The 25,912-nt window shown below is 39.9% G+C and overlaps 1 pseudogene; it reads right to left on the bottom strand.

Annotated features, from left to right (window-relative positions):
- Positions 1-4,719: 4,719 nt before the first annotated feature.
- Positions 4,720-5,172, bottom strand: LOC143582898 (vacuolar iron transporter homolog 4 pseudogene; annotated as a pseudogene).
- Positions 5,173-25,912: the final 20,740 nt, after the last annotated feature.

Genomic DNA, 25,912 nt, shown 5'->3' with positions numbered 1-25,912 from the left:
GGTATTAAGTTTGAAGACGAGATACAAGGTTTATGGCTTCTTGGTACGTTACCGGATTCTTGGGAGACTTTTAGGACATCGTTGTCCAACTCCACAGCTAATGGTATTATTACTATGGAATTGGCTAAAGGTAATATTATAAATGAAGAGATGAGAAGAAAGTCACAAGGTTCCTCTTCACAGTCAGATGCCTTGGTTACCGAAAGTAGGGGGAGAAGCCATAGCAGAGGTCTGAGTAATAGAGAAAAGCACCGCAGTAAGTCCAAAGGGAAGTTTGAAGAATATGAGTGTCATCATTGTGGTAGAAAAGGGAACACAATAAAATATTGCAGGCAACTGAAAAAGGAGAACAAGAAGGCTAATTACAATAATAAAAAGAACAACTACAAGAAAGATGACGGTGATGAAGGTACTTCTGAAACTAACACTGCCACCGAAGAGTTATATATTTGTTGTGATTATGAAAGAGTGAACATTGCACGTGATGATTCGAGTTGGGTTGTTGACAGTGGTGCTACTTGTCATGTGACATCACAAAGGGATTTTTATTCGTCTTATACTCCTGGTGATTTTGAGAATGTCAAGATGGGTAATAATGGGCTATCAAAGATCGTTGGTGTTGGGGATGTTTGTTTGAAGTTTGATACTGGGATGGATTTGGTTTTACACAATGTGAAACATGTTTCGGATATTAGACTTAATTTGATCTCCGCAGGCACATTAGATGATGATGGTTTCCATAGTACCTTTGGTGGTGGAATTTGGAAACTCACTCGTGGTTCGTTGATTGTGGCAAGAGGTGAAAGAACTTCAAAGTTGTACATGGCACATCCAAAGATTTCCAGAGACTCGGTTAATTCATTGACGAATTCTGATGCGACTGATATGTGGCATAAGAGACTTGCTCACATGAGTGAAAAGGGGATGTCTATTTTATTGAAGAAAGATGCCTTGTCCGGTGAAAGATGTTCATTTGAAGAAGTGTTCTCATTGTATGAATGGTAAGAAAAAGAGAGTTTCTGTTCATAGTCATCCGCCTCATAGAAAAGAAAGTATACTTGACTTGGTGCATTCAGACGTATGTGGTCCTATGAAGACTAGAACACTTGGGGGCTACTTATATTTTTTCACATTTATAGACGATCATTCGAGGAAGGTATGGGTTTATACTTTAAAGTCTAAAGATCAAGTATTTGATGTGTTTAAGCAGTTTCATGCCCTAGTTGAGAGACAGACTGGGAAGAAGCTCAAGTGTGTTCGTACAAATAATGGAGGTGAATACATTGGTCCTTTTAATGCTTATTGTAGAGAGAAGGGTATTCGACACCAAAGGTCACCTCCTAAGACACCACAGTTGAATGGTTTAGCAGAACAGATGAACCGAACCTTGGTTGAAAGGTTTAAGTGTTTGCTCTCACATTCAGGGTTGCCTAATTCCTTTTGGGGAGAAGCTTTACATACAGCGGTACATGTTATTAATCTTAATCCTTGTATTCCTTTGCATAATGATGTTCCAGACAGGGTTTGGAGTGGCAAAGATGTTTCATATTGTCATTTGCGGGTCTTTGGATGCAAAGCATTTGTGCATATCCCCAAAGATGAAAGATCAAAGCTTGATGTGAAGTCTAGACAGTGTATATTCCTTGGTTATGGGCAAGATGAGTTTGGATACATGCTATATGATCCGGTTTCAAAGAATCTTGTTAGAAGTCTTGATGTTGTGTTTGTGGAAGACGAGAGTTTGAAAGATATTGAGAAGACACAGGTAGTTCCTCAGTATAATGATGATCTCATTGATTTGGACCCTATTCCTACTCAGCGTTCTGAGCCACATCACGAAGATGGTATTCAAAATGACGAACAACATGGTACCGATAATGTTGATAATCAAGAGAAGGTGGATTTGGATGACGATATTCATCCCGAGTTACCGCAAGATATGCCTGCATTTGTCCCACTCAGGCGGTCTCCGAGAGATCGTCAACCTTCTACTCGTTATTCGGCTGATGAATATGTCTTACTCACTGATGGGGGAGAGCCCGAGTATTATAAAGAGGCCATGGAACATAACAATAAAAGAGAGTGGTTTGAAGCCATGCAAGATGAGATTAATTCCTTGTATGAGAACAATACCTTTGAGTTGGTGAAGTTGCCCAAGGGTAAAAGAGCTTTGAAGAACAAGTGGGTCTACAAATTGAAGACTGAAGAGCATACCTCACGGCCTAGGTACAAAGAAATATTGGTGGTCAAAGGGTTCAGTCAAAGAGAGGGTATTGATTTTGATGAGATTTTTTCTCCAGTTGTGAAGATGAGTTCCATCAGGGTGATCCTTGGTTTAGCTGCTAGTCTTGATCTTGAGGTTGAGCAAATGGATGTCAAGACAGCATTCCTTCACGGTGATCTCTATAAGGAGATCTATATGGAGCAACCTGAAGGTTTTCAGGTTAAAGGTAAAGAAGATTATGTTTGTAAACTTCATTAAAGTCTTTATGGGTTGAAGCAGGAACCGAGACAGTGGTACAAGAAATTTGAGTCAGTTATGGGGAAGCAAGACTACTGAAAGACTACGTCTGATCACTGTGTTATATTTAAGAGGTTTTGCGATGATGATTTTATCATTTTATTGCTTTATTTTGATGATATGTTGATTGTTGGCAAGAATGCAGAAAGAATTGTCCAGCTGAAGAAAGAAATAAGCAAGTCGTTTTCTATGAAAGACTTGGGGCCAGCTAAGAATATTCTTGGCATTTGGATTACTAGAGATAGAGCTTCAAAGAAGTTACACATGTCACAAGAGCAATACATTGAAAAGGTGCTTAGCAGATTCAAGATGTCTAAAGTTAATGTGATTAGTACACCTATTACTCCCAACTTTAAGTTAACTAAAAAAGATTGTCCTACTTCTGAGAAAGAGATTAAAGAGATGGATGGTGTTCCATATGCATCAGCGGTTGGAAGCTTGATGTATGCAATGGTATGTACAGGCCTGATATTGCCCATGCAGTTGGTGTTGTTAGTCGGTTCTTGTCAAATCCGGGTAAGAAGCATTGGGAAGCAGTTAAGTGGATACTTAGATATTTACGAGGTTCTTCCAAATTGGGTATAACATTTGGAAATGGGGAGCCGATGCTTGTTGGTTACACGGATTCTGATATGGCGGGAAATAAGGACAACATGAAATCCACTTCTGGATATTTGATGTTATTTGCAGGGGGAGCCGTGTCGTGGCAGTCAAGATTGCAAAAGTGTGTTGCTTTGTCTACTACCGAGGCAGAGTATATGGCAGCAACAGAAGCATGCAAAGAATTATTGTGGTTGAAAAGATTTATGCAAGAGCTTGGCTTTATGCAACAGGGCTACGTGGTTCTTTGTGATAATCAAAGTGCTATTCACCTTGCTAAGAACTCTATGTATCATAAGAGAACAAAACATATTGATGTGAGGTATCATTGGATAAGAGATACTATTGAAGACAAGTTGTTTGAACTTGATAAAGTTCATACCGATGATAATTGTTCCGATATGTTGACCAAATCTTTGGCAAGGGAGAAGTTGAAGATACGTTGCTCACTCGCCGGGGTGGTGAGTTCTTTCTCATAGACAAAAAGGGGGAGATTTGTTGGGATAGTTTTTGCCCATGAGAAAGCCCAACTCATCTCTAATTACATGGGTTTATTTATTTAATTATATATAAATAAGAAGAGAAAAAATTGTGATATTCCCTTTGTTTTTGGTCTCACGTCACAAGCCAACACCACTACCATAAGTATGCTATGGTTATTTTTATTGGATGGACTTCACTGGCCCATTTAATATTATATGATTTTTCTTGGAGAGAAATCTACACAGCAGCCGACATAACTCTAAATATATATTAAAGAATTATTGTTTAGGTTTTGAGTTGTTTCGCTGTTACACATACATACCCAAAAGACTTTAGTTTATTTTGTTCCTCTTCTGCTGTCGACAAAACTAGTTACGAAGAGAAGTTTTGGGTGCTCAAGTTTTGGTGTTTGTGAAGAGATAAGAGACGTTCTAGAGATCGGGTATTTTTCTCGTTGGTGTTTTTCTTACTCTTTGTTTATTCCATATACTTGCTGTTAGTTTGTACCAAGTATCTGATGATTTGTGTATGCCTCTAGTTTTACCTAGAGAAGAACTTTTGTATTGCTCATTATTGGTGATAGTGAATTTGAAGCGGCTCTAGTAGTCCCGTGGTTTTTACTCTCGTCTTGAGAGGTTTTCCACGCTAAAAATTATTGTGTCCTACTTACTTTTAAATTACCCTATTTGTTTGCATCCTCATTGGTTCATTTGGGTCGGGAAAAAGTTTAGGCAAACGAAGATTAATTCCGCACTTTTTGTTTACCGTTCGTGGCTAGGCGGTCGTTTTTCCCAACATAAGGTACATATAAACCGAAAATGATTGTTGTCTTCAACATACATATATATAGCGACTCGTTTTATTGTTTAATTTGTAACTTGTTTCATGATCTTATGGTAATTGTAAAGTTACTATGCTGCTACAAATTAACGACCTTCGAATATTAAAATAGTTTTATTTAGATTAATGGGACATACGAATTTAGTGGCAGCCTGTAGTCAAGTTTCACATACAGCTTGTAGATGCCAAATCGAGCAACAATACTATATATCACAAGTATAAAGACAGGGCATAAATTGTGATGAGTAAATAAGTATCCCGTTACAGTTAATAAGTTAAACTCCACCTGAGCCAATCAATATTGTTTGTCCAAAAGTGATGGCCAAAGCTACCAATCCTCCAAACAAAACCCTGAAACAGGACTTCCTCACAGGTGTGCCACCAATGACAGACCAAATCCATCCGAAAACAACTAGTGCAATGGTCACCGTCGCGACCAGTGTGCCCAACTTCACCTTGTGCTCCGATATGAATGAACCAACAAGCAAAGGAGCAGTTGCTCCTAATGAAAAAGCAACAGATGCTGCTATAGCTGCTCGCATTGGATTTGGGAGTTGGTTCTCTCGGTTTCTTTCCATCGTCTTATCCCTCTTCGATTGAGCCAATTCTATATCTAGTTGAGAGTATACCGAAACATATTCTCGTATTGCCATACTAATTGTACCCGCAACTAGATTACAAGCCCAAAAGAACTTGGCTTTAACATCTCTCGCACCTCCAATGCTCATCATTAAACATGCAAGATAAACCAACCCGTCAGTGGCTCCTAAAACAGCTGCACGAAGCCATTGTCCCCTTGGCGAGTAATCAAAGTATTCATCTTAGTGGAGTTTTTGATTGGATTGCTTTTCAGAGCACTGGACACCGTCATCATTTTTATTAGTAGTAGTCATGAAGGTGTTATGGGACGAAGTAGGGGTGTGAACGGAGTAGTTTGATACCATGGATATTTATGGCGAGTTGCTTGGGAGTAGAAGAAGTTCATGTAAACTTGGATACTTACGGAGAGAAAGGACCAGAGAAACTTTCAATTCTAGCCGTTTGTTCGAAGTTATCAATTTTTAGGTGATGCAAATATGATAGGATAATAATCAAGGCAATGTACTTTTATGGCGGGATTTACATTTATAATACTAGCTAGTCAAGATCATTATAATTTAGTGTTATGTAAGTTTGTTAGTATCATCAAACCTTGTCCACGTATCATAATTCGTTAACTAACCCAGGATGCCTAATAATTTGCGTTAAACATCATTCGTCCATACATCCATAATCTTTAACCTAGAAATTCAACCTACTTTTAGGAACATTAATTCTAACTTTTAAAAATAGTTCAAAATCGAACTGTCTTAACGACACTATTACAAAAATAGTTATTTGCTATGAATTTTTGCTACGACAAAAAAACAACTATAAAATTTGCCACATATTAGCAATGGATACATTTTGTTGTGGTTAAGCTACGAGATATTCAACCGCACGATGAAATCTGTAGCAAAATTCAGAAAATAAATTTATAAAATTTATAGTAAAACTAATAAAATACTCCGTAAGCATTTAATAATAATCTTAGTGACACTAATTTTTACCAAAATCGAGAAAATAAATTTATAAAACAACTAGGATCTCCCCCACTATGCATGAGTGTGTGTGTGTGTGTGGGGGGGGGGGGGGGTGTGTTGTCCCACCAACATAGTAAATTAGCAACCCAGTTACACTATGGGTTAAAAAGGTCGAGTTCCCCCGCGTTGTTGGGTGCATCATAAAATCGTTCAAGAACACTATCTAAATACTAAATGGTATTTAAGAGTTAAGACTTGTGCGTTACAACATAAACGTTAAACCGAACATCCACCCATGCCAAAACATAAACAAACAAAAAACTCTAGGAACCCTTCCATAACTAGTGAATAAGAATTACAAATTCCGTCATGCAAGAACACATCAAACTATTAGCTACAACATTTAAACACTAAATGTAAATCCTAAATTTAACACATGAAAGTTAGACTTCCCTATACTATAATGCAAATGAAACCAAAACTTTAAATTACTTCTTTTCACCATGTCCAAATCCAGTGGAATACCTTACTGAAGTGCTTAATTAGCACTAACACTTTTACATTTATGGTAAAAAACTGTAAGGCCCGGTTTTGTTTATTTAAGTCTTTCGTATTGTATCGTATTAGTTTATGTTTTGTTCGTTTACGTTTATATGTATTGGGCCCGAGGTCTTGATGTACTTGAAACCCATTGACCATTTGTTAATGGATATAGAGTATGGATTACACACACTATACAAGGTTTGTGTAAAACCATACTCAAGTAACCTTTTGCAAATATTGTATCCATACACTCTTAAACTCTCTCTTCCTCCACACCCCTCTAACTTTCGGTTCCCATTCTCTACACCACAAGATCCGAGATCTCGGTCTAGCTAGTTGTTTCCGCCAACTTGTTGTGAGGTTGATCCAAGAACGACTAGTACTTAGTTTGTTTGTGTTGTTTGATCCGGTCACGGGACCTACAATTGGTATCAGAGCTTTCGGGCTTTACTAGTTGTAGATCTTGGGTCACAACCTTGGATTTTGGTCCTGTGTGTGAAAAGACCGATTTTTCAAGAAAATAAGTAGTTTTCGGGTTTTTGTGTTCTTCAAAGTTTCAAGAAATCTAGGTTGTTCTTGTTCAAGAAGATGTTAAATATGTGTTAAAGTTAGTGTTTTTGGTGCTTGAATCTCTAAAGGTTGTGTTTGTGGTTGGTGCATGTGATGTTGTGCTTCAAAAGTTGTGATAAACATGCATATGGGTATGTTTGTAAAAGGTGGTAAGAAAGTTGGTTGGTGAACTGCCATCTTTAGATTCGAATACAAGTGATCAGTCGATTACATCCCTTATTCGATTACATCATCACAGTCGCTCACATTATCTCAACTCGCTTACACTTACCTTAATCGATTACTTTTGTACTCACATACATTCCCTTACTCGATCACTTTCTTTAACTCAATTACATTCATTCTAGTCGATTACAAGTTTTCACTCGCTTACAATTCCTATTCGATTACATTGTTCAAACTCGCTTGCACTTTCCTTATTCCCTTACAACTCATCATTCGCTTCCATCAAAGGACCCGCTTGTATTCTAAGTCATTTGTATTCTATTTCCTTTCATTTAGAATACATTTAACTCAAAAAAATTTTATACAATCCTTTGGCTATCCTTTTTATTCTAAGTCAACTGTATTCTAATTGAAACCTTGTTACATTAGAATACAATTTACATTAGAATACATTGTACTTAGCTTTTGATAAGTTTTTGATTCAATTGTTATTGAAACATGGCAAATCCTTTTCCTACGAGTGCTGAAGCCGTGCAATATGTGATGTTTGAGAATGAGGCTGGAACCACGTCTAAGCCTCCAAAGTTGATGAAATGGGACTGTGATTTTGATGAGTTTAAGTGGAGGTTTTACAACTATCTCAAGATCATCGATTACAATCTTATTAGACCTATTGACCAAGGTCCACATCATCCTATTAAAACCGGTACTGATGGTGAGGTTCACAAAACAGTGACAAACTACAATGATGATGATCGAAGAATGCTTGCTGAAGATCAAAAGGCTTTTGGTATCCTAACTATACCCATTTGACGAGAAATCACATTGACACTGAGAGACTACACCACTGCTAAGGCTCTGTGGGATGCCTTAGTGAACAAGTTTGAAGGGAACCTGGAAATGAGAAACATTCATAAAGGGATGTTGAAGGGAGTGTTCAACATGTTTAACTACATTCAAGGAGAATCAATTGATAGTCTCATCTCAAGATTTGAAACGTTGATTATCAAAATCAACAATCTAGAATTGAATTAGAGCCAATTGATATTAACGACAAGCTTCTCAACTCTCTCCCTTACTCATGGAGCAGCAGTGTTATCACCATCAGGAGAACAAAAAATCTTCAACCTATCAGTTTATCTGATCTGAACTCAGTCATCAAGTCATTTGTGATGGATGATAAGTTGAAAATGAACAATCACATAAGTTCTCTCTCAAAGGATGGTATGGCAACCGGAACATGTGTGAGCTCTGCATTCATAAGCCAAGTCAACACCACTGCTCAGAGTCCAAGTTCAACCTTTAACACGTCTGGTGTGTCTCAGGCTTCATCAAGTGCAACCTCAAGCTCATTTCAATCTGCTGTTGATCAAGCCGTGGCTCAAGCACTTAAAGCTCATGGAATCAAGCCTACTCCAAGCACTCCAGCTTACATTGCTTCAAAGCCCCTACCTACTGATGACTCCAATGTGGCTTTAATTCATGCCTTCTTATCAAGTCATGAGGGGTTGTTACAAGGAAAGTTGCTTCCTCCATCGTTTGAACAAGGAGATCTTCCTGAAATCAACAAGTATGATCTCAAGAAAATGGATATCAATTACCAGATGGCCATGGCTGTTCATCGGGCCACAAACTTTATGAAGAAGTACGGGAAGGATAGTTTCAAAGATGGAAAGAATCCGGGTTTTGAGAAAGACAAGCTTTGGTGCTACAACTGTGGGGAGCCAGGTCACTTTGCTCGTGAATGCACAAATCCTGCAATGGCTGTGGGAGAGATCAACATCACCGAGATGTATGTGTGACACTCGTCAATTTCATGTTAACTCAGTTAACTCAAACTCCGTCAATTCAAACTTAAGATCACTGGATCTATAACGCACATCTTATTACATTTAAAATAAGGTTTTAAATGACGCTTGACAATTACTACATGTGTAGTCTTTCGGGATTGCACCGAAACGCAAACGAGTTGACGCAAACAATTGGTGAATAAACGAAAAACGTCAAAACAATAATTATGTGATAATTATGTGTTAGACTTATGTGTTATGTGATAACATTTTATGAAACGTTAACTCAAGATGCAAACAAGTCAATTTAAGCTAGAAAAGTAATTATTAGAAGTTGAGGGACCTAGATATAACATGTTATTATAAATAATAATATTAACCTAAACCCTAACACTCCCTCTCTCTCTCTCTCTACCCGATGGCCAGCCCCCCCTCCCCTCTCTTTACGATCGGCAGCTACACACACACACATATCACACCCGTTTTGATCTCATTCTTCATAATCGGAGCATCCTACACTCGTTTCTAAGCACCTCTCACGTTTCCCTTGGTTATTTCTGCGTTTTTAAGGTATAATTATGAAACCCTAACTTTTGAATATCATGTATTAAGTGTTTTATGATTGATTATTGCTAGAGGATGATTGATTATGTGTTAGTGATTGATATTGATGATCATATGTGGTTTTAAACGGTGAAAGATCTTTGAATCATTTGTTGTTTGTAAACCCTAGAGGGTTACTACTGATTTCTTTGATTTATTATGTGTATTGCATGTTATGAGTTATGTCGTATGCTTAGGATGCATGTTAGATGATTGTTTATGCTTGCTGAGTTTTGACAGCAGTGATTGTTAAACTTGAACGATGTGTAACTTGTTGAATATAAAAGCAAACTGAGCTAATTATGAGTCTACAAGGTATTACTCTGAGTCTAGTTTTCAGAAAGTCCAACCACGTCTAATTTGAAGGTGTTTTGGTTGTTCAAACGAATTAAATGTGATTAAAGGTCAAAACTGGTACTGGACAGATTGTAAGTTATGTTTAGACAACTGTAACGAATTGTTAATGTGGAAATTGGTTGAATTTGTTAACACTACAGGGTGCTATGTTGAGTCTAGTTTCTATAAAGTCCAAGTTTGTAATTTTTGGACGAGTAAAAGTTAATCTTTATTATTTTACAAAACTGAAGTGCAAATCTGAATTGTGAGACCTGCTGTTAGGTTGTTTTGTAAATATCATGACTCATGAACTACAAAACCAAATGGGTTGGTTCCACTTCTGGAAGTTAACTTGTTATGTTAAGAACCCAACCCAATTGGTCTTGCATTTATTGGATTTTTCATGTGACGGGAATAACAAATAACATTCTGTTGCGCATGATATTGATTGCTGTGAGTTTGCTGTAATGTTTTGATCATTGTGAGAAATATATGTAGAATAAAAATACAGTAAAATATGTTCTGGAAACCTAATTCATGTATGCTTTTGTGATGATTTTTGGTGAATTAATTGAGATGCTATGATCTATTGAATAGAGTAATCTTTCAAGTAAAAATTCTGTCTTGATGAAACTAGTTGCTGAACTTTGTGAAAATACATGAAACGTGCTGTTACTAGATAATTGTTATGTTTTGACCAAATTGCCCTTGCGGAGAATAATTACTAGATGATTGTTATGTTTTGACCAAATTTCCCTTGCGGGGAATATTTGCTAAATATGTACACCATTAACACTTGACACGTAAATAGTTGTTCACACACGTAACGTATCACAAATGTGCTTGTTAAGTCACACACGAGTCGCAAACGAAACACGAAACGTATTTTGTGCATAGGTATTATGTGCCGAGTCTAGAGACTCGATAATAGTTCCGACTCTTAGAAAATCTCCTTGTTGTTATAGAACGCTAGTGAGAGTTTTCTGCGATGCGCATCACTTGGGTGACTTGTTTTTGGGAATTCTTCGCAAACAGTGAGTTTCACTTTCCCCTTTTAAACTCTTTAAACGCTTTTCACTTGGGGGAGATAACATACTCCGAAAATGCTTTTAGATTTTGTTAGTAGCTTATATATCACTTGTAAAGGCTAAGTGGCAAACGAAACAATTGAAGTCCTACACATCGAACCGTTTAGTATTGGAAAATAGCGAGTCACTGTTGAGTAGTACTACTGGGTTTGACAAACCCCACCCAACGCTAAGCTCGACTGGAGGTCGAGTGGGTGTAATTTTGGCTAACACATTACCATGGTTGGGATAGACCTGGTGGCAAGGCACATGATAAACAGTCAGCTTCGGTGTAGAACACTTAGTAATACTTGTTGTATAGGCTAGCTACCTATCGATATATAATTGATTTAACACTATCTGGTAAACGCAAAACGCTGAACGCAAAATGCTAAACGCTTTGTTTTATATAAACTTGTGAACTCACCAACCTCGTGTTGACACTTTTAGTATGTTATTCTCAGGTAGCCGAGGCGGGGCGCGCGGTATAGGAGCATGCAATGTTTTGAACACTATTGATTAAGCAAACTTGTTTCAAACTGTTACTACGTGGGTTTTTAAGTCGTCCTGTGTGGCGCAACACTTGGTCTATGTTTTTACGCTTCCGCACTTATTTTCACTTAATGTTTTTATGGTTTGATTATAACTAATGATTCTGATCCTGTTAGTTCACACCCTCTGACGGTAAAACTCCGTTAGTGGATTTTGAGGGTGTGACAGATTGGTATCAGAGCCATTGGTTATAGCGAACTAGAAATTGCCTGCATACTAGACTATAACCGCAACGACCCATTAGTTATAATTATACGCACTGCATATATAGTTTGTGTAGTCTTTCGTTATCTCTATCTCTTTACCTTATTCACTCATGTGCGCGCAAACACGGCTTACCTGTAGGGATGTCGAAACTACCATCATCATCATCCGAACAGATGACTCATGCTCATGGGAAGGAACCACAGTTATCTACCTCATCGCCACCCCGAGTAGTCCCGGAACTAGAAGGCCCTGCACCGAAGAGGTATCGCTTATCCGGAGGCATGTACGAAGACGAAGTTAGCTGGGATTGGTACCCGAATATGATCAGGCGTATGGTCTATCGCGAACAAGTTCCCCCACTACCTCACCGAGTCGTCCTGCTTACCCCAACACCCTACCACCCATAACCGAACCTGTAGAGCGTGTGCTCGCAGCTGTTGTTTCTTGTTTGGAGCGTGATGTTGGTTATATGCGCTATACGAGAGCAAACGTTTCCGGACTGTTAAAGGATGGAATCGAAACTAAAGAGGAAATTTCCCGCCTGACAGCGGCGATGAAGGAAATGCAAGAGGCTAGTGATCAACAGATGAAGATTATGAGAAAAATGCAAGCCGAGATGATAGACTTGCAAGAGAAACTCCAAGAGGCAAGGACCCGAACCGAGATAGCTTTAGAGCGTTGCGACGTCTTACAAATGCAAGTTGCTCAGAACGCAGCCGAACCTGAGGCAGAGCCTGAAGAGGAACCCGAAGAAGATCCTGAAGAGGAGCCTGAGGAGGATCCCGAGGAAGATCCCGAGGAGGAACCCGAAGAGGAACCGGAGGAAGAACCGGCTGAGGAGGAGGCACACTCAGAGGTGTCCTCAGACGATGACATCTAAGGATGATAACACCTAGATGGAGGGGTTGTCTCCATCCAAACTATTATTTTCTATGATTTTATGGATTGATTTTAAATACTTTGTAGCGAATACAATGGTTTTAATCATGAATTATTATTTGGATTAATATATGGTTGAGATGTGATGTTTGTTCCTTTTATTTCTTTCTTACCTATCTTTTTATTACATGTATGGTGTATAGCATATGAAACCGAAAATTCATGTCTGACATTTTATGCTGTGATTCTAGGAGATGGCTGGAAGAAACGCTGGACACGGTCGCGGTAACATCAACTTGACTGCAGCAGAACTCCAAACCCTGTTGAACGACCACACGGCGGCCGCTCTAGCCGCACATGTCCAGAATCAAGCTGGAGGTCCGACTGGAACGTGTACTTTCAAGAAGTACCTGGATTGCAAGCCCAGTTCGTTTAAGGGCACTGAGGGAGCTATAGGCTTCCTGCGTTGGGCTGAGAAGGCCGAATCAGCGTTTGAGATGTGTAACTGTCCACCTGCCAGTAGGGTCAAATTTGCTGCTGGAACAATGGAAGATTCTGCTCTCACTTGGTGGAATTCAAATGTTCAAATTCTGGGATTAGAATTGGCAAACGCTATGAACTGGGAGGAGTTCAAGAATATGATGCGGGAAGAGTATTGTCCTAGAGAGGATATTGCAAAGTTGGAATCCGAGTTTTGGTCGTTGAAGATGGTGGGTTCCGAAATTGAAGCCTACACCACTCGTTCTCACGAGTTAGCTATGATGTGTCCACGGATGGTAGACCCGCCGAGTAAGAGGATTGAGATGTATATTGATGGGTTAGCACCGCAAATTCAGAGCATGGTGACGTCTTCCAGACCAGCCACGATTCAACAAGCGATCCGGTTAGCTCACAAACTGACGAATCAAGCAGTGACCCAAGGTGCGTTACCACCTAGAGGTTCGACCGCTAAAGCCCGTGACAACCCGAGAACTGACCACAGCAACAACAACCCGAGTAATGGAAAGAGAAAGTTCGACAACGTCAGGTCCTCATCCTCCAACCCCCCACAGCAACAACACTACCGTAAGCCCGAACTCACTCGGAGCTTCAATAATCAGGGTCATAACAATAACAACAACGGTAGCGGGCAGGGTTCGAGCGGCTATGCTGGGAAACACCCGAAATGCAACAGGTGCAACTATCATCATGCTGGCCCGTGTGACCGTGTCAAGTGTTTGAGATGCGGAAAAATGGGTCATCAGGCCAAAGAATGTAGGGGAGACCTAGCGGCAAAGGGTGCTCCTAAACCACCTATGACTACAAAAGGGTGTTTCGAGTGCGGTCAAGAGGGTCATTTCAGGAAGGATTGTCCCAAACTAAAACAGAACGAGAACAATGGAGGTAGCAGCGGTGGCGGAAGCAGTGGTAAAGGAAGAGCTTTCGTCATTGGGTCGGGTCAAGCCCGCAGCGATCCGTATGTGGTGACTGGTAAGTTTCCTGTGAAATACTGTTTGCTTCTGTATTGTTTGACACTGGAGCTGATAGGAGTTTTGTGTCGAAAGCCTTTAGTAAACTCTTAGACTTAATTCCAACCCCGTTAGATGCTAAGTTTCCTGTTGAATTAGCGGACGGTAAGTCTATAGAAACGACTCATGTACTTGCGGGATGTAAGTTGAAACTGTCAGGTCATATTTTTGATATCGACCTTATACCTTTTACGCTTGGTAGTTTCGATGTCGTTGTCGGTATGGACTGGTTATCTGAGAACCGAGCAGAGATTATATGTCACGACAAGATAGTCCACATCACTACCCCTTCCGGGGAGAACATTTTGGTTAAGGGCGAGAAGCGCGGCATGACCACCAGCGTCATCACCCTCATGAAGGCGTAGAAGTATCTACGAAAGGGTCATCCGGCAATTTTAGCGCATATTGTCGAGAAACCCACGGAGGAGAAGAGAATTGAAGATATACCGATTGTGCGAGATTTTCCGGAAGTTTTCCCGGAGGATTTGCCTGGACTCCCTCCTATTCGACAAGTCGAATTCCAAATCGAATTGACCCCCGGTGCAGCGCCCATAGCACGAGCCCCGTATCGGCTCGCACCAGCGGAGCTTCAGGAGTTGTCCACTCAGTTGCAAGATTTGTTGGATAAAGGTTTTATCCGACCTAGCTCATCGCCATGGGGAGCCCCTGTCTTATTTGTTCGAAAGAAGGACGGGACTTTTCGCATGTGTATCGATTACCGTGAGTTGAACAAGGTGACGATCAAGAATCGTTATCCCTTACCCCGAATTGACGATCTGTTTGACCAACTTCAAGGATCGAGTTACTACTCGAAGATCGATCTGCGGTCTGGTTACCATCAGTTAAGAGTGCGCGAAGAAGGTATTTAAAAGACGGCTTTCAGAACTCGGTATGGTCACTACGAGTTTTCGGTTATGCCTTTTGGCTTAACCAACGCACCAGCCGTATTTATGGATCTCATGAATCGAGTATGCAAGGCGTACCTCGACAAGTTTGTGATTGTTTTTATTGATGATATTCTCGTCTACTCCAAGGACGAGGCTGACCACGAAGAGCACTTGAGGTTAATTTTGGAATTGCTGAAGAAGGAACAACTATACGCTAAACTCTCGAAATGCAAATTTTGGCTTTGCGAGGTTCACTTTTTAGGACATGTGATCAACGAGAATGGTATCCATGTCGATCCCGGTAAGGTAGAGGCCATCAAAAACTGGGAAGCACCTAAGACTCCGACTGAGGTGCGACAATTCCTAGGACTGGCTGGCTACTACCGGCGTTTTATCGAGGGATTTTCAAAGATTGCTCAATCCCTCACCGCTTTGACTCACAAAGGAACTAAATACAATTGAGGTGACGCACAAGAATCCGCTTTTCAACTGTTGAAAACCAAACTCTGTAGCGCCCCTATTCTAGCCCTTCCCGAGGGAACAGAAAATTTTGAGGTGCATTGTGACGCATCGATAGAAGGCCTCGGTTGCGTGTTGATGCAACTCGAGAAGGTTATAGCCTATGCCTCTCGACAACTACGGATTCACGAGAAGAACTACACGAACCATGACTTGGAACTCGGAGCTGTGATGTTTGCTCTTAAGATATGGAGGCATTACTTGTACGGTACCAAGTTTACCATTTACACCGACCACAAGAGTCTCCAACATATCTACGATCAGAAGGAGCTGAACATGCGACAACGTCGTTGGGTCGAGCTGCTTAAGGATCATGATTGTGCCATCAAGTACCACCCTGGAAAGGCCAATGTAGTGGCCGACGCTCTCAGCAGAAAAGAAAACGATAAACCCAGGAGAGTGCGAGCATTGCAACTTACGATTCACGCCAACTTACCCGATCAGATTCGCGATGCGCAACTCGAAGCTTTGAAAGATGATAATCTTCCATCAGAACTCATGCGGGGCATGAACAGGCAACTCGAAACCAAATCAGACGGGGTCCGATATTTTGAGAACCGGATTTGGGTTCCACGATACGGAGAGTTGAGAACTCTAGTGATGGACGAAGCTCACAAGTCCCGATATTCTATCCACCCTGGCTCAGATAAAATGTACCATGACATAAAGGCACTTTACTGGTGGCCAAACATGAAAGCCGACATTGCCACCTACGTGAGCAAATGCTTGACTTGCGCAAGAGTCAAAATAGAATATCAGAAACCATCTGGCCTGCTACAGCAACCGGAACTCCAATGTGGAAATGGGAACACATTTCAATGGATTTTATCATGGGATTACCCAAAACACCGACGGCATGCGATACCATCTGGGTGATCGTTGACCGATTGACTAAGTCTGCACACTTCATAGCGATTAAGGAATCGGACAAAATGGAAAGACTGACTCGTGTCTACATGAAAGAAGTGGTGTCTAGACACGGAGTGCCTGTCTCAATCATATCTGATCGAGATTCCCGTTTCACTTCGCACTTTTGGAAGTCACTACAAAGCGCACTAGGTACCCGCCTGGATATGAGTACAGCATACCATCCTCAGACGGATGGGCAAAGTGAGCGCACTATTCAGACCTTGGAGGACATGCTGCGTGCATGTGTGTTGGATTTCAGAAAAAGTTGGGAACCTCACTTACCTTTGGTAGAGTTTTCGTATAATAACAGCTACCACGCAAGCATTAAAGCAGCGCCGTTTGAAGCGTTGTATGGACGGAAGTGTCGATCACCTCTCTGCTGGGCAGAGGTGAGTGATAGCCAAATCACTGGTCCAGAATTGGTACTCGAAACCTCTGAAAAGATTGTTCAAATCCGAAACCGCATGGCAGCAGCACGAGATCGCCAAAAGAGTTACTCCGACAAGCGCCGAAAGCCTCTCAAATTTCAAGTGAACGACCATGTATTACTCAAAGTCTCACCTTGGAAAGGTGTGGTTCGCTTTGGGAAGCAAAACAAACTCAATCCACGATACGTTGGTCCTTACCAAATTACTGAGCGCATTGGTCCGGTGGCGTATCGACTGGACTTGCCAACAGAACTCAGTGGCGTACACAATGTATTCCACGTATCCAACTTGAAGAAATGTCTTTACGATGAAACCCAAGCAGTTCCTTTGGACGAATTGCAAGTTGATGAACAACTACGCTTCATTGAAGAACCAGCCGAAGTTTTGGATTGGGAAACCAAAACACTCAAGCATAGCAAGATTCCAATCGTTAAGGTTCGTTGGAACTCAAGACGTGGACCGGAGTTCACGTGGGAACGCGAGGATCAAATGATGAAAAAGTATCCTTACCTTTTTGAAGGGTTGACCAAACACAGAAAACCGCGAAACCCGAAAAACCGTCAGAAATCACCGGAGGTATGAATTAAATTTCGGGACGAAATTTCTTTCTACTAGGGGATGATATGACAAACTGAAAATTTTTCTTACTTTTTCAGACACTCGTCACGAATTGACTCAAATTTTCGGGACGAAAATTCTTTAACATGGGAATGATGTGACACTCGTCAATTTCAGGTTAACTACGTTAACTCAAACTCCGTCAATTCAAACGTAAGATCACTGGATCTATAACGCACATCTCATTACATTTAAAATAAGGTTTTAAATGACGCTTGACAATTACTACATGTGTAGTCTTTCGGGATTGCACCGAAACGCAAACGAGTTGACGCAAACAATTGGTGAATAAACGAAAAACGTCAAAACAATAACTATGTGATAATTATGTGTTAGACTTATGTGTTATGTGATAACATAGTATGAAACGTTAACTCAAGATGCAAACAAGTCAATTTAAGCTAGAAAAGTAATTATTAGAAGTTGAGGGACCTAGATGTAACATGTTATTATAAATAATAATATTAACCTAAACCCTAACACTCCCTCTCTCTCTCTCTCTACCCGACGGCGAGCCCCCCTCCCCTCTCTTTGCGATCGGCAGCCACACACACACACATATCACACCTGTTTTGATCTCATTCTTCATAATCGGAGCATCCTACACTCGTTTCTAAGCACCTCTCACGTTTCCCTTGGTTATTTCTGCGTTTTTAAGGTATAATTATGAAACCCTAACTTTTGAATATCATGTATTAAGTGTTTTATGATTGATTATTGCTAGAGGATGATTGATTATGTGTTAGTGATTGATATTGATGATCATATGTGGTTTTAAACGGTGAAAGATCTTTGAATCATTGATTGTTTGTAAACCCTAGAGGGTTACTACTGATTTCTATGATTTATTATATGTATTGCATGTTATGAGTTATGTCGTATGCTTAGGATGCATGTTAGATGATTGTTTATGCTTGCTGAGTTTTGACAGCAGTGATTGTTAAACTTGAACGATGTGTAACTTGTTGAATATAAAAGCAAACTGAGCTAATTATGACTCTACAAGGTATTAATCTGAGTCTAGTTTTCAGAAAGTCCAACCACGTCTAATTTGAAGGTGTTTTGGTTGGTCAAACGAATTAAATGTGATTAAAGGTCAAAAATGGTACTGGACAGATTGTAAGTTATGTTTAGACAACTGTAACGAATTGTTAATGTGGAAATTGGTTGAAGTTGTTAACACTACAGGGTGCTATGTTGAGTCTAGTTTCTATAAAGTCCAAGTTTGTAATTTTTGGACGAGTAAAAGTTAATCTTTATTATTTTACAAAACTGAAGTGCAAATCTGAATTGTGAGACCTGCTGTTAGGTTGTTTTGTAAATATCATGACTCATGAAATACAAAACCAAATGGGTTGGTTCCACTTCTGGAAGTTAACTTGTTATGTTAAGAACCCAACCCAATTGGTCTTGCATTAATTGGATTTTTTTATGTGACGGGAATCACAAATAACATTCTGTTGCGCATGATTTTGATTGCTGTGAGTTTGCTGTAATGTTTTGATCATTGTGAGAAATATATGTAGAATAAAAATACAATAAAATATGTTCTGGAAACCTAATTCATATATGCTTTTGTGATGATTTTTGGAGAATTAATTGAGATGCTATGATCTGTTGAATAGAGTAATCTTTCAAGTAATAATTCTGTCTTGATGAAACTAGTTGCTGAACTTTGTGAAAATACATGAAACGTGTTGTTACTAGATAATTGTTATGTTTTGACCAAATTGCCCTTGCGGGGAATAATTACTAGATGATTGTTATGTTTTGACCAAATTGCCCATGCGGGGAATATTTGCTAAATATGTACACCATTAACACTTGACACGTAAATAGTTGTTCACACACGTACGTATCACAAATGTGCTTGTTAAGTCACACACGAGTCGCAAACGAAACACGAAACGTATTTTGTGCATAGGTATTATGTGCCGAGTCTAGAGACTCGATAATAGTTCCGAATCTTAGAAAATCTCCTTGTTGTTATAGAACGCTAGTGAGAGTTTTCTGCGACGCGCATCACTTGGGTGACTTGTTTTTGGGAATTCTTCGCAAATAGTGAGTTTCACTTTTCCCTTTTAAACTCTTTAAACGCTTTTCACTTGGGGGAGATAACATACTCCGAAAACGCTTTTAGATTTTGTTAGTAGGTTATATATCACTTGTAAAGGCTAAGTGGTAAACGAAACAATTGACGTCCTACACATCGAACCGTTTAGTATTGGAAAATAGCGAGTCACTGTTGAGTAGTACTACTGGGTTTGACAAACCCCACCCAACGCTAAGCTCGACTGGAGGTCGAGTGGGTGTAATTTTTGCTAACACATTACCATGGTCGGGATAGACCTTGTGGCAAGGCACATGATAAACAGTCAGCTTCGGTGTCGAACACTTAGTAATACTTGTTGTATAGGCTAGCTACCTATCGATATATAATTGATTTAACTTTATCTGGTAAACGCAAAACGCTAAACGCAAAACGCTGAACGCAAAACGCAAAACGCTTTGTTTTATATAAACTTGTGAACTCACCAACCTCGTGTTGACACTTTTAGTATGTTATTCTCAGGTAGCCGAGGCGGGCGCGCGGTATAGGAGCATGCATTGTTTTGAACACTATTGATTATGCAAACTTGTTTTTAACTGTTACTACGTGGGTTTTTAAGTCGCCCTGTGTGGCGCAACACTTGGTCTATGTCTTTACGCTTCCGCACTTATTTTCACTTAATGTTTTTATGGTTTGATTATAACTAATGATTCCGATCCTGTTAGTTCACACCTTCTGACGGTAAAACTCCGTTAGTGGATTTTGAGGGTGTGATAGTATGACAATGAGAGTGCTAAGAATTCTGGTAAGAGAATCATCCCAAACTACTCCTCGAAGAAAAGGGTCCCAAGAATCAATCAAGGAAACTCAACAAATGGGAACTTCGAGTCGAGCTCTAAGGCGATGATTGCTAGGAATGTCGAGTCAACAGTACCTGACTGGAAAAGGGATCAATTTGAAGATTTAAAGAATCCTCTGAACTTTGTTGGGATGGCATTCACTGATCATGCCGACACTTCTTCAAGCACCCTCGATGTAATTCCTACACCTGCCTCGCTCATTCCTGAGGTACACAAACTTTGCTCTCAAGAATGTATTGATAAATTTATTCACTATATAAACCATAATGCTAAAATTCTTGAACAAATTGATAGCATTAGAGTTCAGAATGATGATCTTAAAAAGGCTGAAAAGATTTGCACTATTAGAATTAACACTCATGGTAATAATATGGCCGATCTTAGGGAAAAAGTTTCAATTGCTAGAAATTTAGCAAAACATCATGAAAATCATGTAATTGAACTAAACGCTAAAATTGTTAAATTAGAAATTTAGTTAACCAAAAAGAAAATTGCTATAGAAAACTTTGAGTTAGCTACCGAAAAGTTGAACAAATTAATTGGGTCACAAATGGAGTTAAGAATAAAGACTAGAACAGGCTATGATAGTTCTACTGTACCACCTCCCTTTAACAATAACTATACTAGCATTCCTCACTTTTATTTTAACTCTCCTCCTGAGGAAGAAATGGTCTATGGTATTGGTCATGTGCCCATATCAAAGACATTTGTTCCTGCAGCTCCCAAGACTGTTATTTCAACAAATTCTTCAGTTAATCCTAATAGTAATTCATCTTCTGTAGCAGGTTGTGTAGAAGATAATGGGTGTATGGAAACAAACATGGGTTTTGGAGATAATATTTTCTTTTTGATTCATCTATTATCAACCCTGTTTGTAATAATTTGTTTCCAAAAACATTTTGAACAATTTGATGTATGTGATAAGGATGTTCATGTTGGCACCTCTATTGAAAATGAAAATGATGTTTCTATTTTCGATAGTGATTGTGAAACTAATTTTGATGAAACCATTGTTGATAGAAATGTGCATGAAACGGTGTCTATGAATATTAACTTACCTAGTTGTTCGTCAAATGATTGTAAAGTTGAGGAACCTAAAATTAATGAAAATCGTTTTGAAAAGGAAAAGGCAAGTACATCTGGTAAATATGTGCCTCCTCATAGAAACAATTTTAATCAATATACCAATCAATATTATCAATCTCAACTGTACAATCAATTTGATAATAGCTACTATTGTTATTATTCACAAGATTATGTTAATTCTTTTTATACTAATGTTTTTGATGATCGGGTTCATAGATCTGATAGCTTGTTTGTTCCCGTACAACCATCTCCTTATTCATCACAACCTATGTGTAACAATTCTGACGGTTTTTATAGGGAAGATAGGAGAAAACTCTATTTTGTGTGTGGTAACCCTTCTCAACTTGCAAGACGTTGCAAGAATTGGCATGATATGAAAAGGAAAATGAACAGTCGGTTTAATCAATTCCGATCCAGAGCTAAACCAAGCTCAAAGAATAGAAATGATCAACCCGACAGTTCTGCCAGTGAGATGGATGTGAGATCCAAAAGTAAAAGGAATGATAAACCTCCTTTTTGGATAACCAAGAAGGATAGAGCAAAAAAGGAATTCGAAGACTGAAAAGTCTAAGGATTCATCCAAAAGAAAGCAGAAAAGAGATCCAAAGATTGAGAAATCTGAGGATGTGATTTTAAAACCAAGAAGAAGACAGTCTAGAAAAACGTTCAAAAACAGGAAACGTGCTCATGCATGGAATCCTAGAGACTGTTCTTCTGATTCTGACTCGTTACACAACTTCATAATTAATAACGAGAAACAGACATTTGACAACCATGTGGTTGACCCTCCCGAGACAAATAAGTCTCGGGAACCCCTATCTAATTAAGCTGTTAATGTGTGTAGGGTCAGCCAAATTCTGTAAATAGTATATGGTATTTGGATAGTGGTTGTACCCGACACATGATAGGAGACGAATCCTTGTTATTTGACGTTAAACCGTTAGATGGCGGATACGTTTCTTTTGCTGGTGATATGGGTGGGAATATTTCTAAACAAGGTAAAGTGTCAAATGGAGTCCTATAGTTTGAAGATGTCAACTTGGTGGAACAATTAAACCACAATCTGCTGAGCGTCTCTCAGATTTGCGACAAACAATACTCCACACTGTTCACCTAGAATGAATGCTTGATTCTCAAACCAGGTTTTAAGGTCCCAGAAGAATGGATTATGATGCGTACTCCGAGGCACAATGACTCGTATGTAATAGACATGAATAGTTCTTACTCACGTAAGGTTGCCTCCTGTTTATTATCTAAGGCCTCGGAGAACGACTCATCTCTATGGCATTGTCGTCTAGGTCATGTTAATTTCAAGAATCTAAAAAAATTGGTTAAAGGGGAACATGTGAGGGGATTGCCTGTTAAATCTTTCTCTTGCATTGGAAAATGTCTTTCATGCTCTAAATGCAAGCAACACAAGCTGCCTCACAAGCCCAAGATGATAAATTCCATAGATTCCATTCTTCAGCTGATACACATGGATTTGTTTGGTCCTATTACTCTTATGGCTTTTCCCGTTTCAGCTGGACTTTTCCGTTTCAGCTTGACTTTCCTTTTAGGGCATAAGGATGAAACCGCGTAATTTTTGATCAAGTTTATCACTATGGTGGAAAAACAGACAGACAAGAAGGTGAAGTGTATCTAAAGCGACAACGGAACTAAGTTTTGCAACCAATCTGTGGATGACTTCTGCAGTTCAAATGGAAAAGAACGCCATTTCAGTGCACCCTATACTCCTCAGCAAAATGGAGTTGCTGAAAGACGAAACCGAACACTGATTGAAGCTGCACGAACAATGCTGTCTGATTCCAAACTACCTCTGTTCTTTTGGGGAGAGGCCATCAACGCGGCTTGCTTCATCCAAACCGTGTGCTGATCAACAAGCGTCTGAAGAAGACTCCATATGAAGTCTACTACAAAATGAAGCCGTTAGTCAACTACTTCAAAACATTTGGATGTCCCTGCACCTTACTCCACAATGGTGCTCAGCGTGATCCTAAATTTGCTGAAAAGGCTGATGAGTGCTATTTCATTGGGTATGCATCCAACAAAACCGCTTATCGAGTCTACAACAAGAAAACCAAGCTGATTATGGAATCCTACAATGTTTACTGGCAAGAGCTAAATCCAACTGACGCTCGCACGAGACCAGACTGGTTATTTTACTATGATGGTTTGTTCAATCAGTTTCAAGGAATGTCTATTCTTCATCCTGCTAGTACTCAAGTTCCATCTTCATCACAAGATCCTTTGTTGATGCAAACACTGATCAACAGTTTTCTGAAGTGGATCTGTCTGTTATGCCCCCAATGCCTGCCCCACCTGTCTTTCAACCCCTTCCTCAAGTTAATAATCAAGTTGTAATCAACCCTGCGCCTATGGCCGCACCTCAAGCTGCTACTCTAGCAGCTCCTCAAGCCGCAATCAAAGCTGCTGTTTCAACTGAGATAGTGGAAGTTGAAGAGGGATCTGACTCAGATTCAGATGATTTCTTCCAGTCTGCTAACAATTTTGATCAACATCAGACTGAACCATTTGCTAATCTTCAAGTAGCTCCAAGTGTTGTGGAATCTGTTGCCACACCTCCCTCTGCAAATGAAACCGTTGAATTAGCTACACCTATTGAAGAACCTGCTACTGGTGATTTTGATCATACTGCTTTGACTCCAATCAACACAATTATTGTTCCTTATGGTGAGGAACTTTGGGAAGAACCGATCAATCAAGAGAATAGAGTTGATCAACCCGACTCTGTTCTATCCACTGCTGAGGTTCTTGAAGTTGCACCTCGTATTTTCCACCCCAATGAAAGCCTCACCGTAAACCTTCAAGCTGAACCAGTAACCATTGTTGAAGACATTCCGCAGGCACTTATTCACCGACGTCATCTGAGAACATCATCGGTTCTTCATCTGCCGGCATCCAAACAAGAAGTAAATCCGGTCCAATTAACAGGTGTTTGTTCGCTTGTTTTGTTTCACAGGTTGAACCAAAGGACTACAAGATGGCCCTAAGGGAAAACTGGTGGGTTGAAGCAATGTAGGAAGAACTGTTACAATTTAAAAAACTTTAAGTTTGGAGATTGGTTAAGATGCCGCCGAACAAGAAACCAATTGGAACCAAGTGGGTGTTTAGAAACAAGATGGATGATAAAGGGGTAATTAGAAGAAATAAAGCGAGACTGGTGGTACAAGGTTTCTCTCAGCGTGAAGGCCTTGATTATGTTGAAACTTATGCACCTGTGGCTAGGTTGGAGGCAGTTCATCTGTTTCTAGCCTATGCCTCGTACATGAATTTCAAGGTCTATCAAATGGACGTGAAGACTGCATTCTTGTATGGGAAAGTCAAAGAGAAGATATATGTGAAGAAACCACCAGGTTTTGAGGATCCTGATCATCCTGATCATGTTTACCGTCTTGACAAAGCTCTGCGTGGCCTGCACCAAGCACCTCGTGCATGGTATAAAACACAGGAAAATCACTTACTTAAGAATGGCTACAGAAGAGGTGTTATCGATCAAACACTCTTCATCAAGAAGGTAAAAGATGATCCGATCCTTGTCCAAGTCGTTGATGATATTATATTCGGTTCTACTTCTGATAAACTGTGTAGAGAGTTCGCCGAGGTCTTGCAAAATCGGTTTGAGATGAGCTCGCTGGGAGAAATGAGTTTCTTCTTGGGTCTTCGAGTTGATCAAAAGTATGATGGGATACTGATTCATCAAGAGAAATATGTTCGTGACATCGTTTAGAAATTTGGATTCAAAGATTCAACTCCCTATCTCACTCTGATCGCTACCCGACCTGTGCTTGCTCCAGATCCATAAGGAAAATCAGTTGATCAACATATTTATATATCCATGATTGGCTCTCTGATGTATCTCACTGCCAGCAGACCGAACATCATGTTCCCATTCTGTCAGTGTGCCAGATATCAAAGTAATCCGAAAGAGTCCTACCTTACTGTTGTTAAGCGAATCTTTCGGTACCTTAAGGGAAAGCCTTGCTTAGGTCTTTGGTATCCCAACGACTCCCCTATGGTACTGCATGCTTACACCGATAGCGATTATGGGGGATGCAATTTGGATAGAAAGTCAGCATCGGGTGGATGTCAGTTCCTGGGTGATAGATTAATCTCCTAGCAATGGAAGAACCAAGTCACCGTGTCCACCTCCACTGCTGAAACGGAATACATTGCTGCCTCCGCTTGCTGTGCTCAAGTCATACGGATCCAACATCAGCTGTCGGATTATGGTTTGAATTTCTTTAACACCCCAATAATTGTGATAATGAGACAGCTGTGTGTATTGTGAAAAACCCGGTCCAGCAC

The sequence above is a fragment of the Bidens hawaiensis genome, unplaced genomic scaffold (genome assembly GCF_021521415.1).
Source record: "Bidens hawaiensis isolate Kalapana, Puna unplaced genomic scaffold, B.hawaiensis_p1.1 tig00032048_1, whole genome shotgun sequence".
In the NCBI taxonomy this organism is placed as follows: domain Eukaryota; kingdom Viridiplantae; phylum Streptophyta; class Magnoliopsida; order Asterales; family Asteraceae; genus Bidens; species Bidens hawaiensis.
The sequence above is the reverse complement of the archived record's forward strand: the minus strand, read 5'-3'. Positions and strand labels throughout refer to the sequence as shown.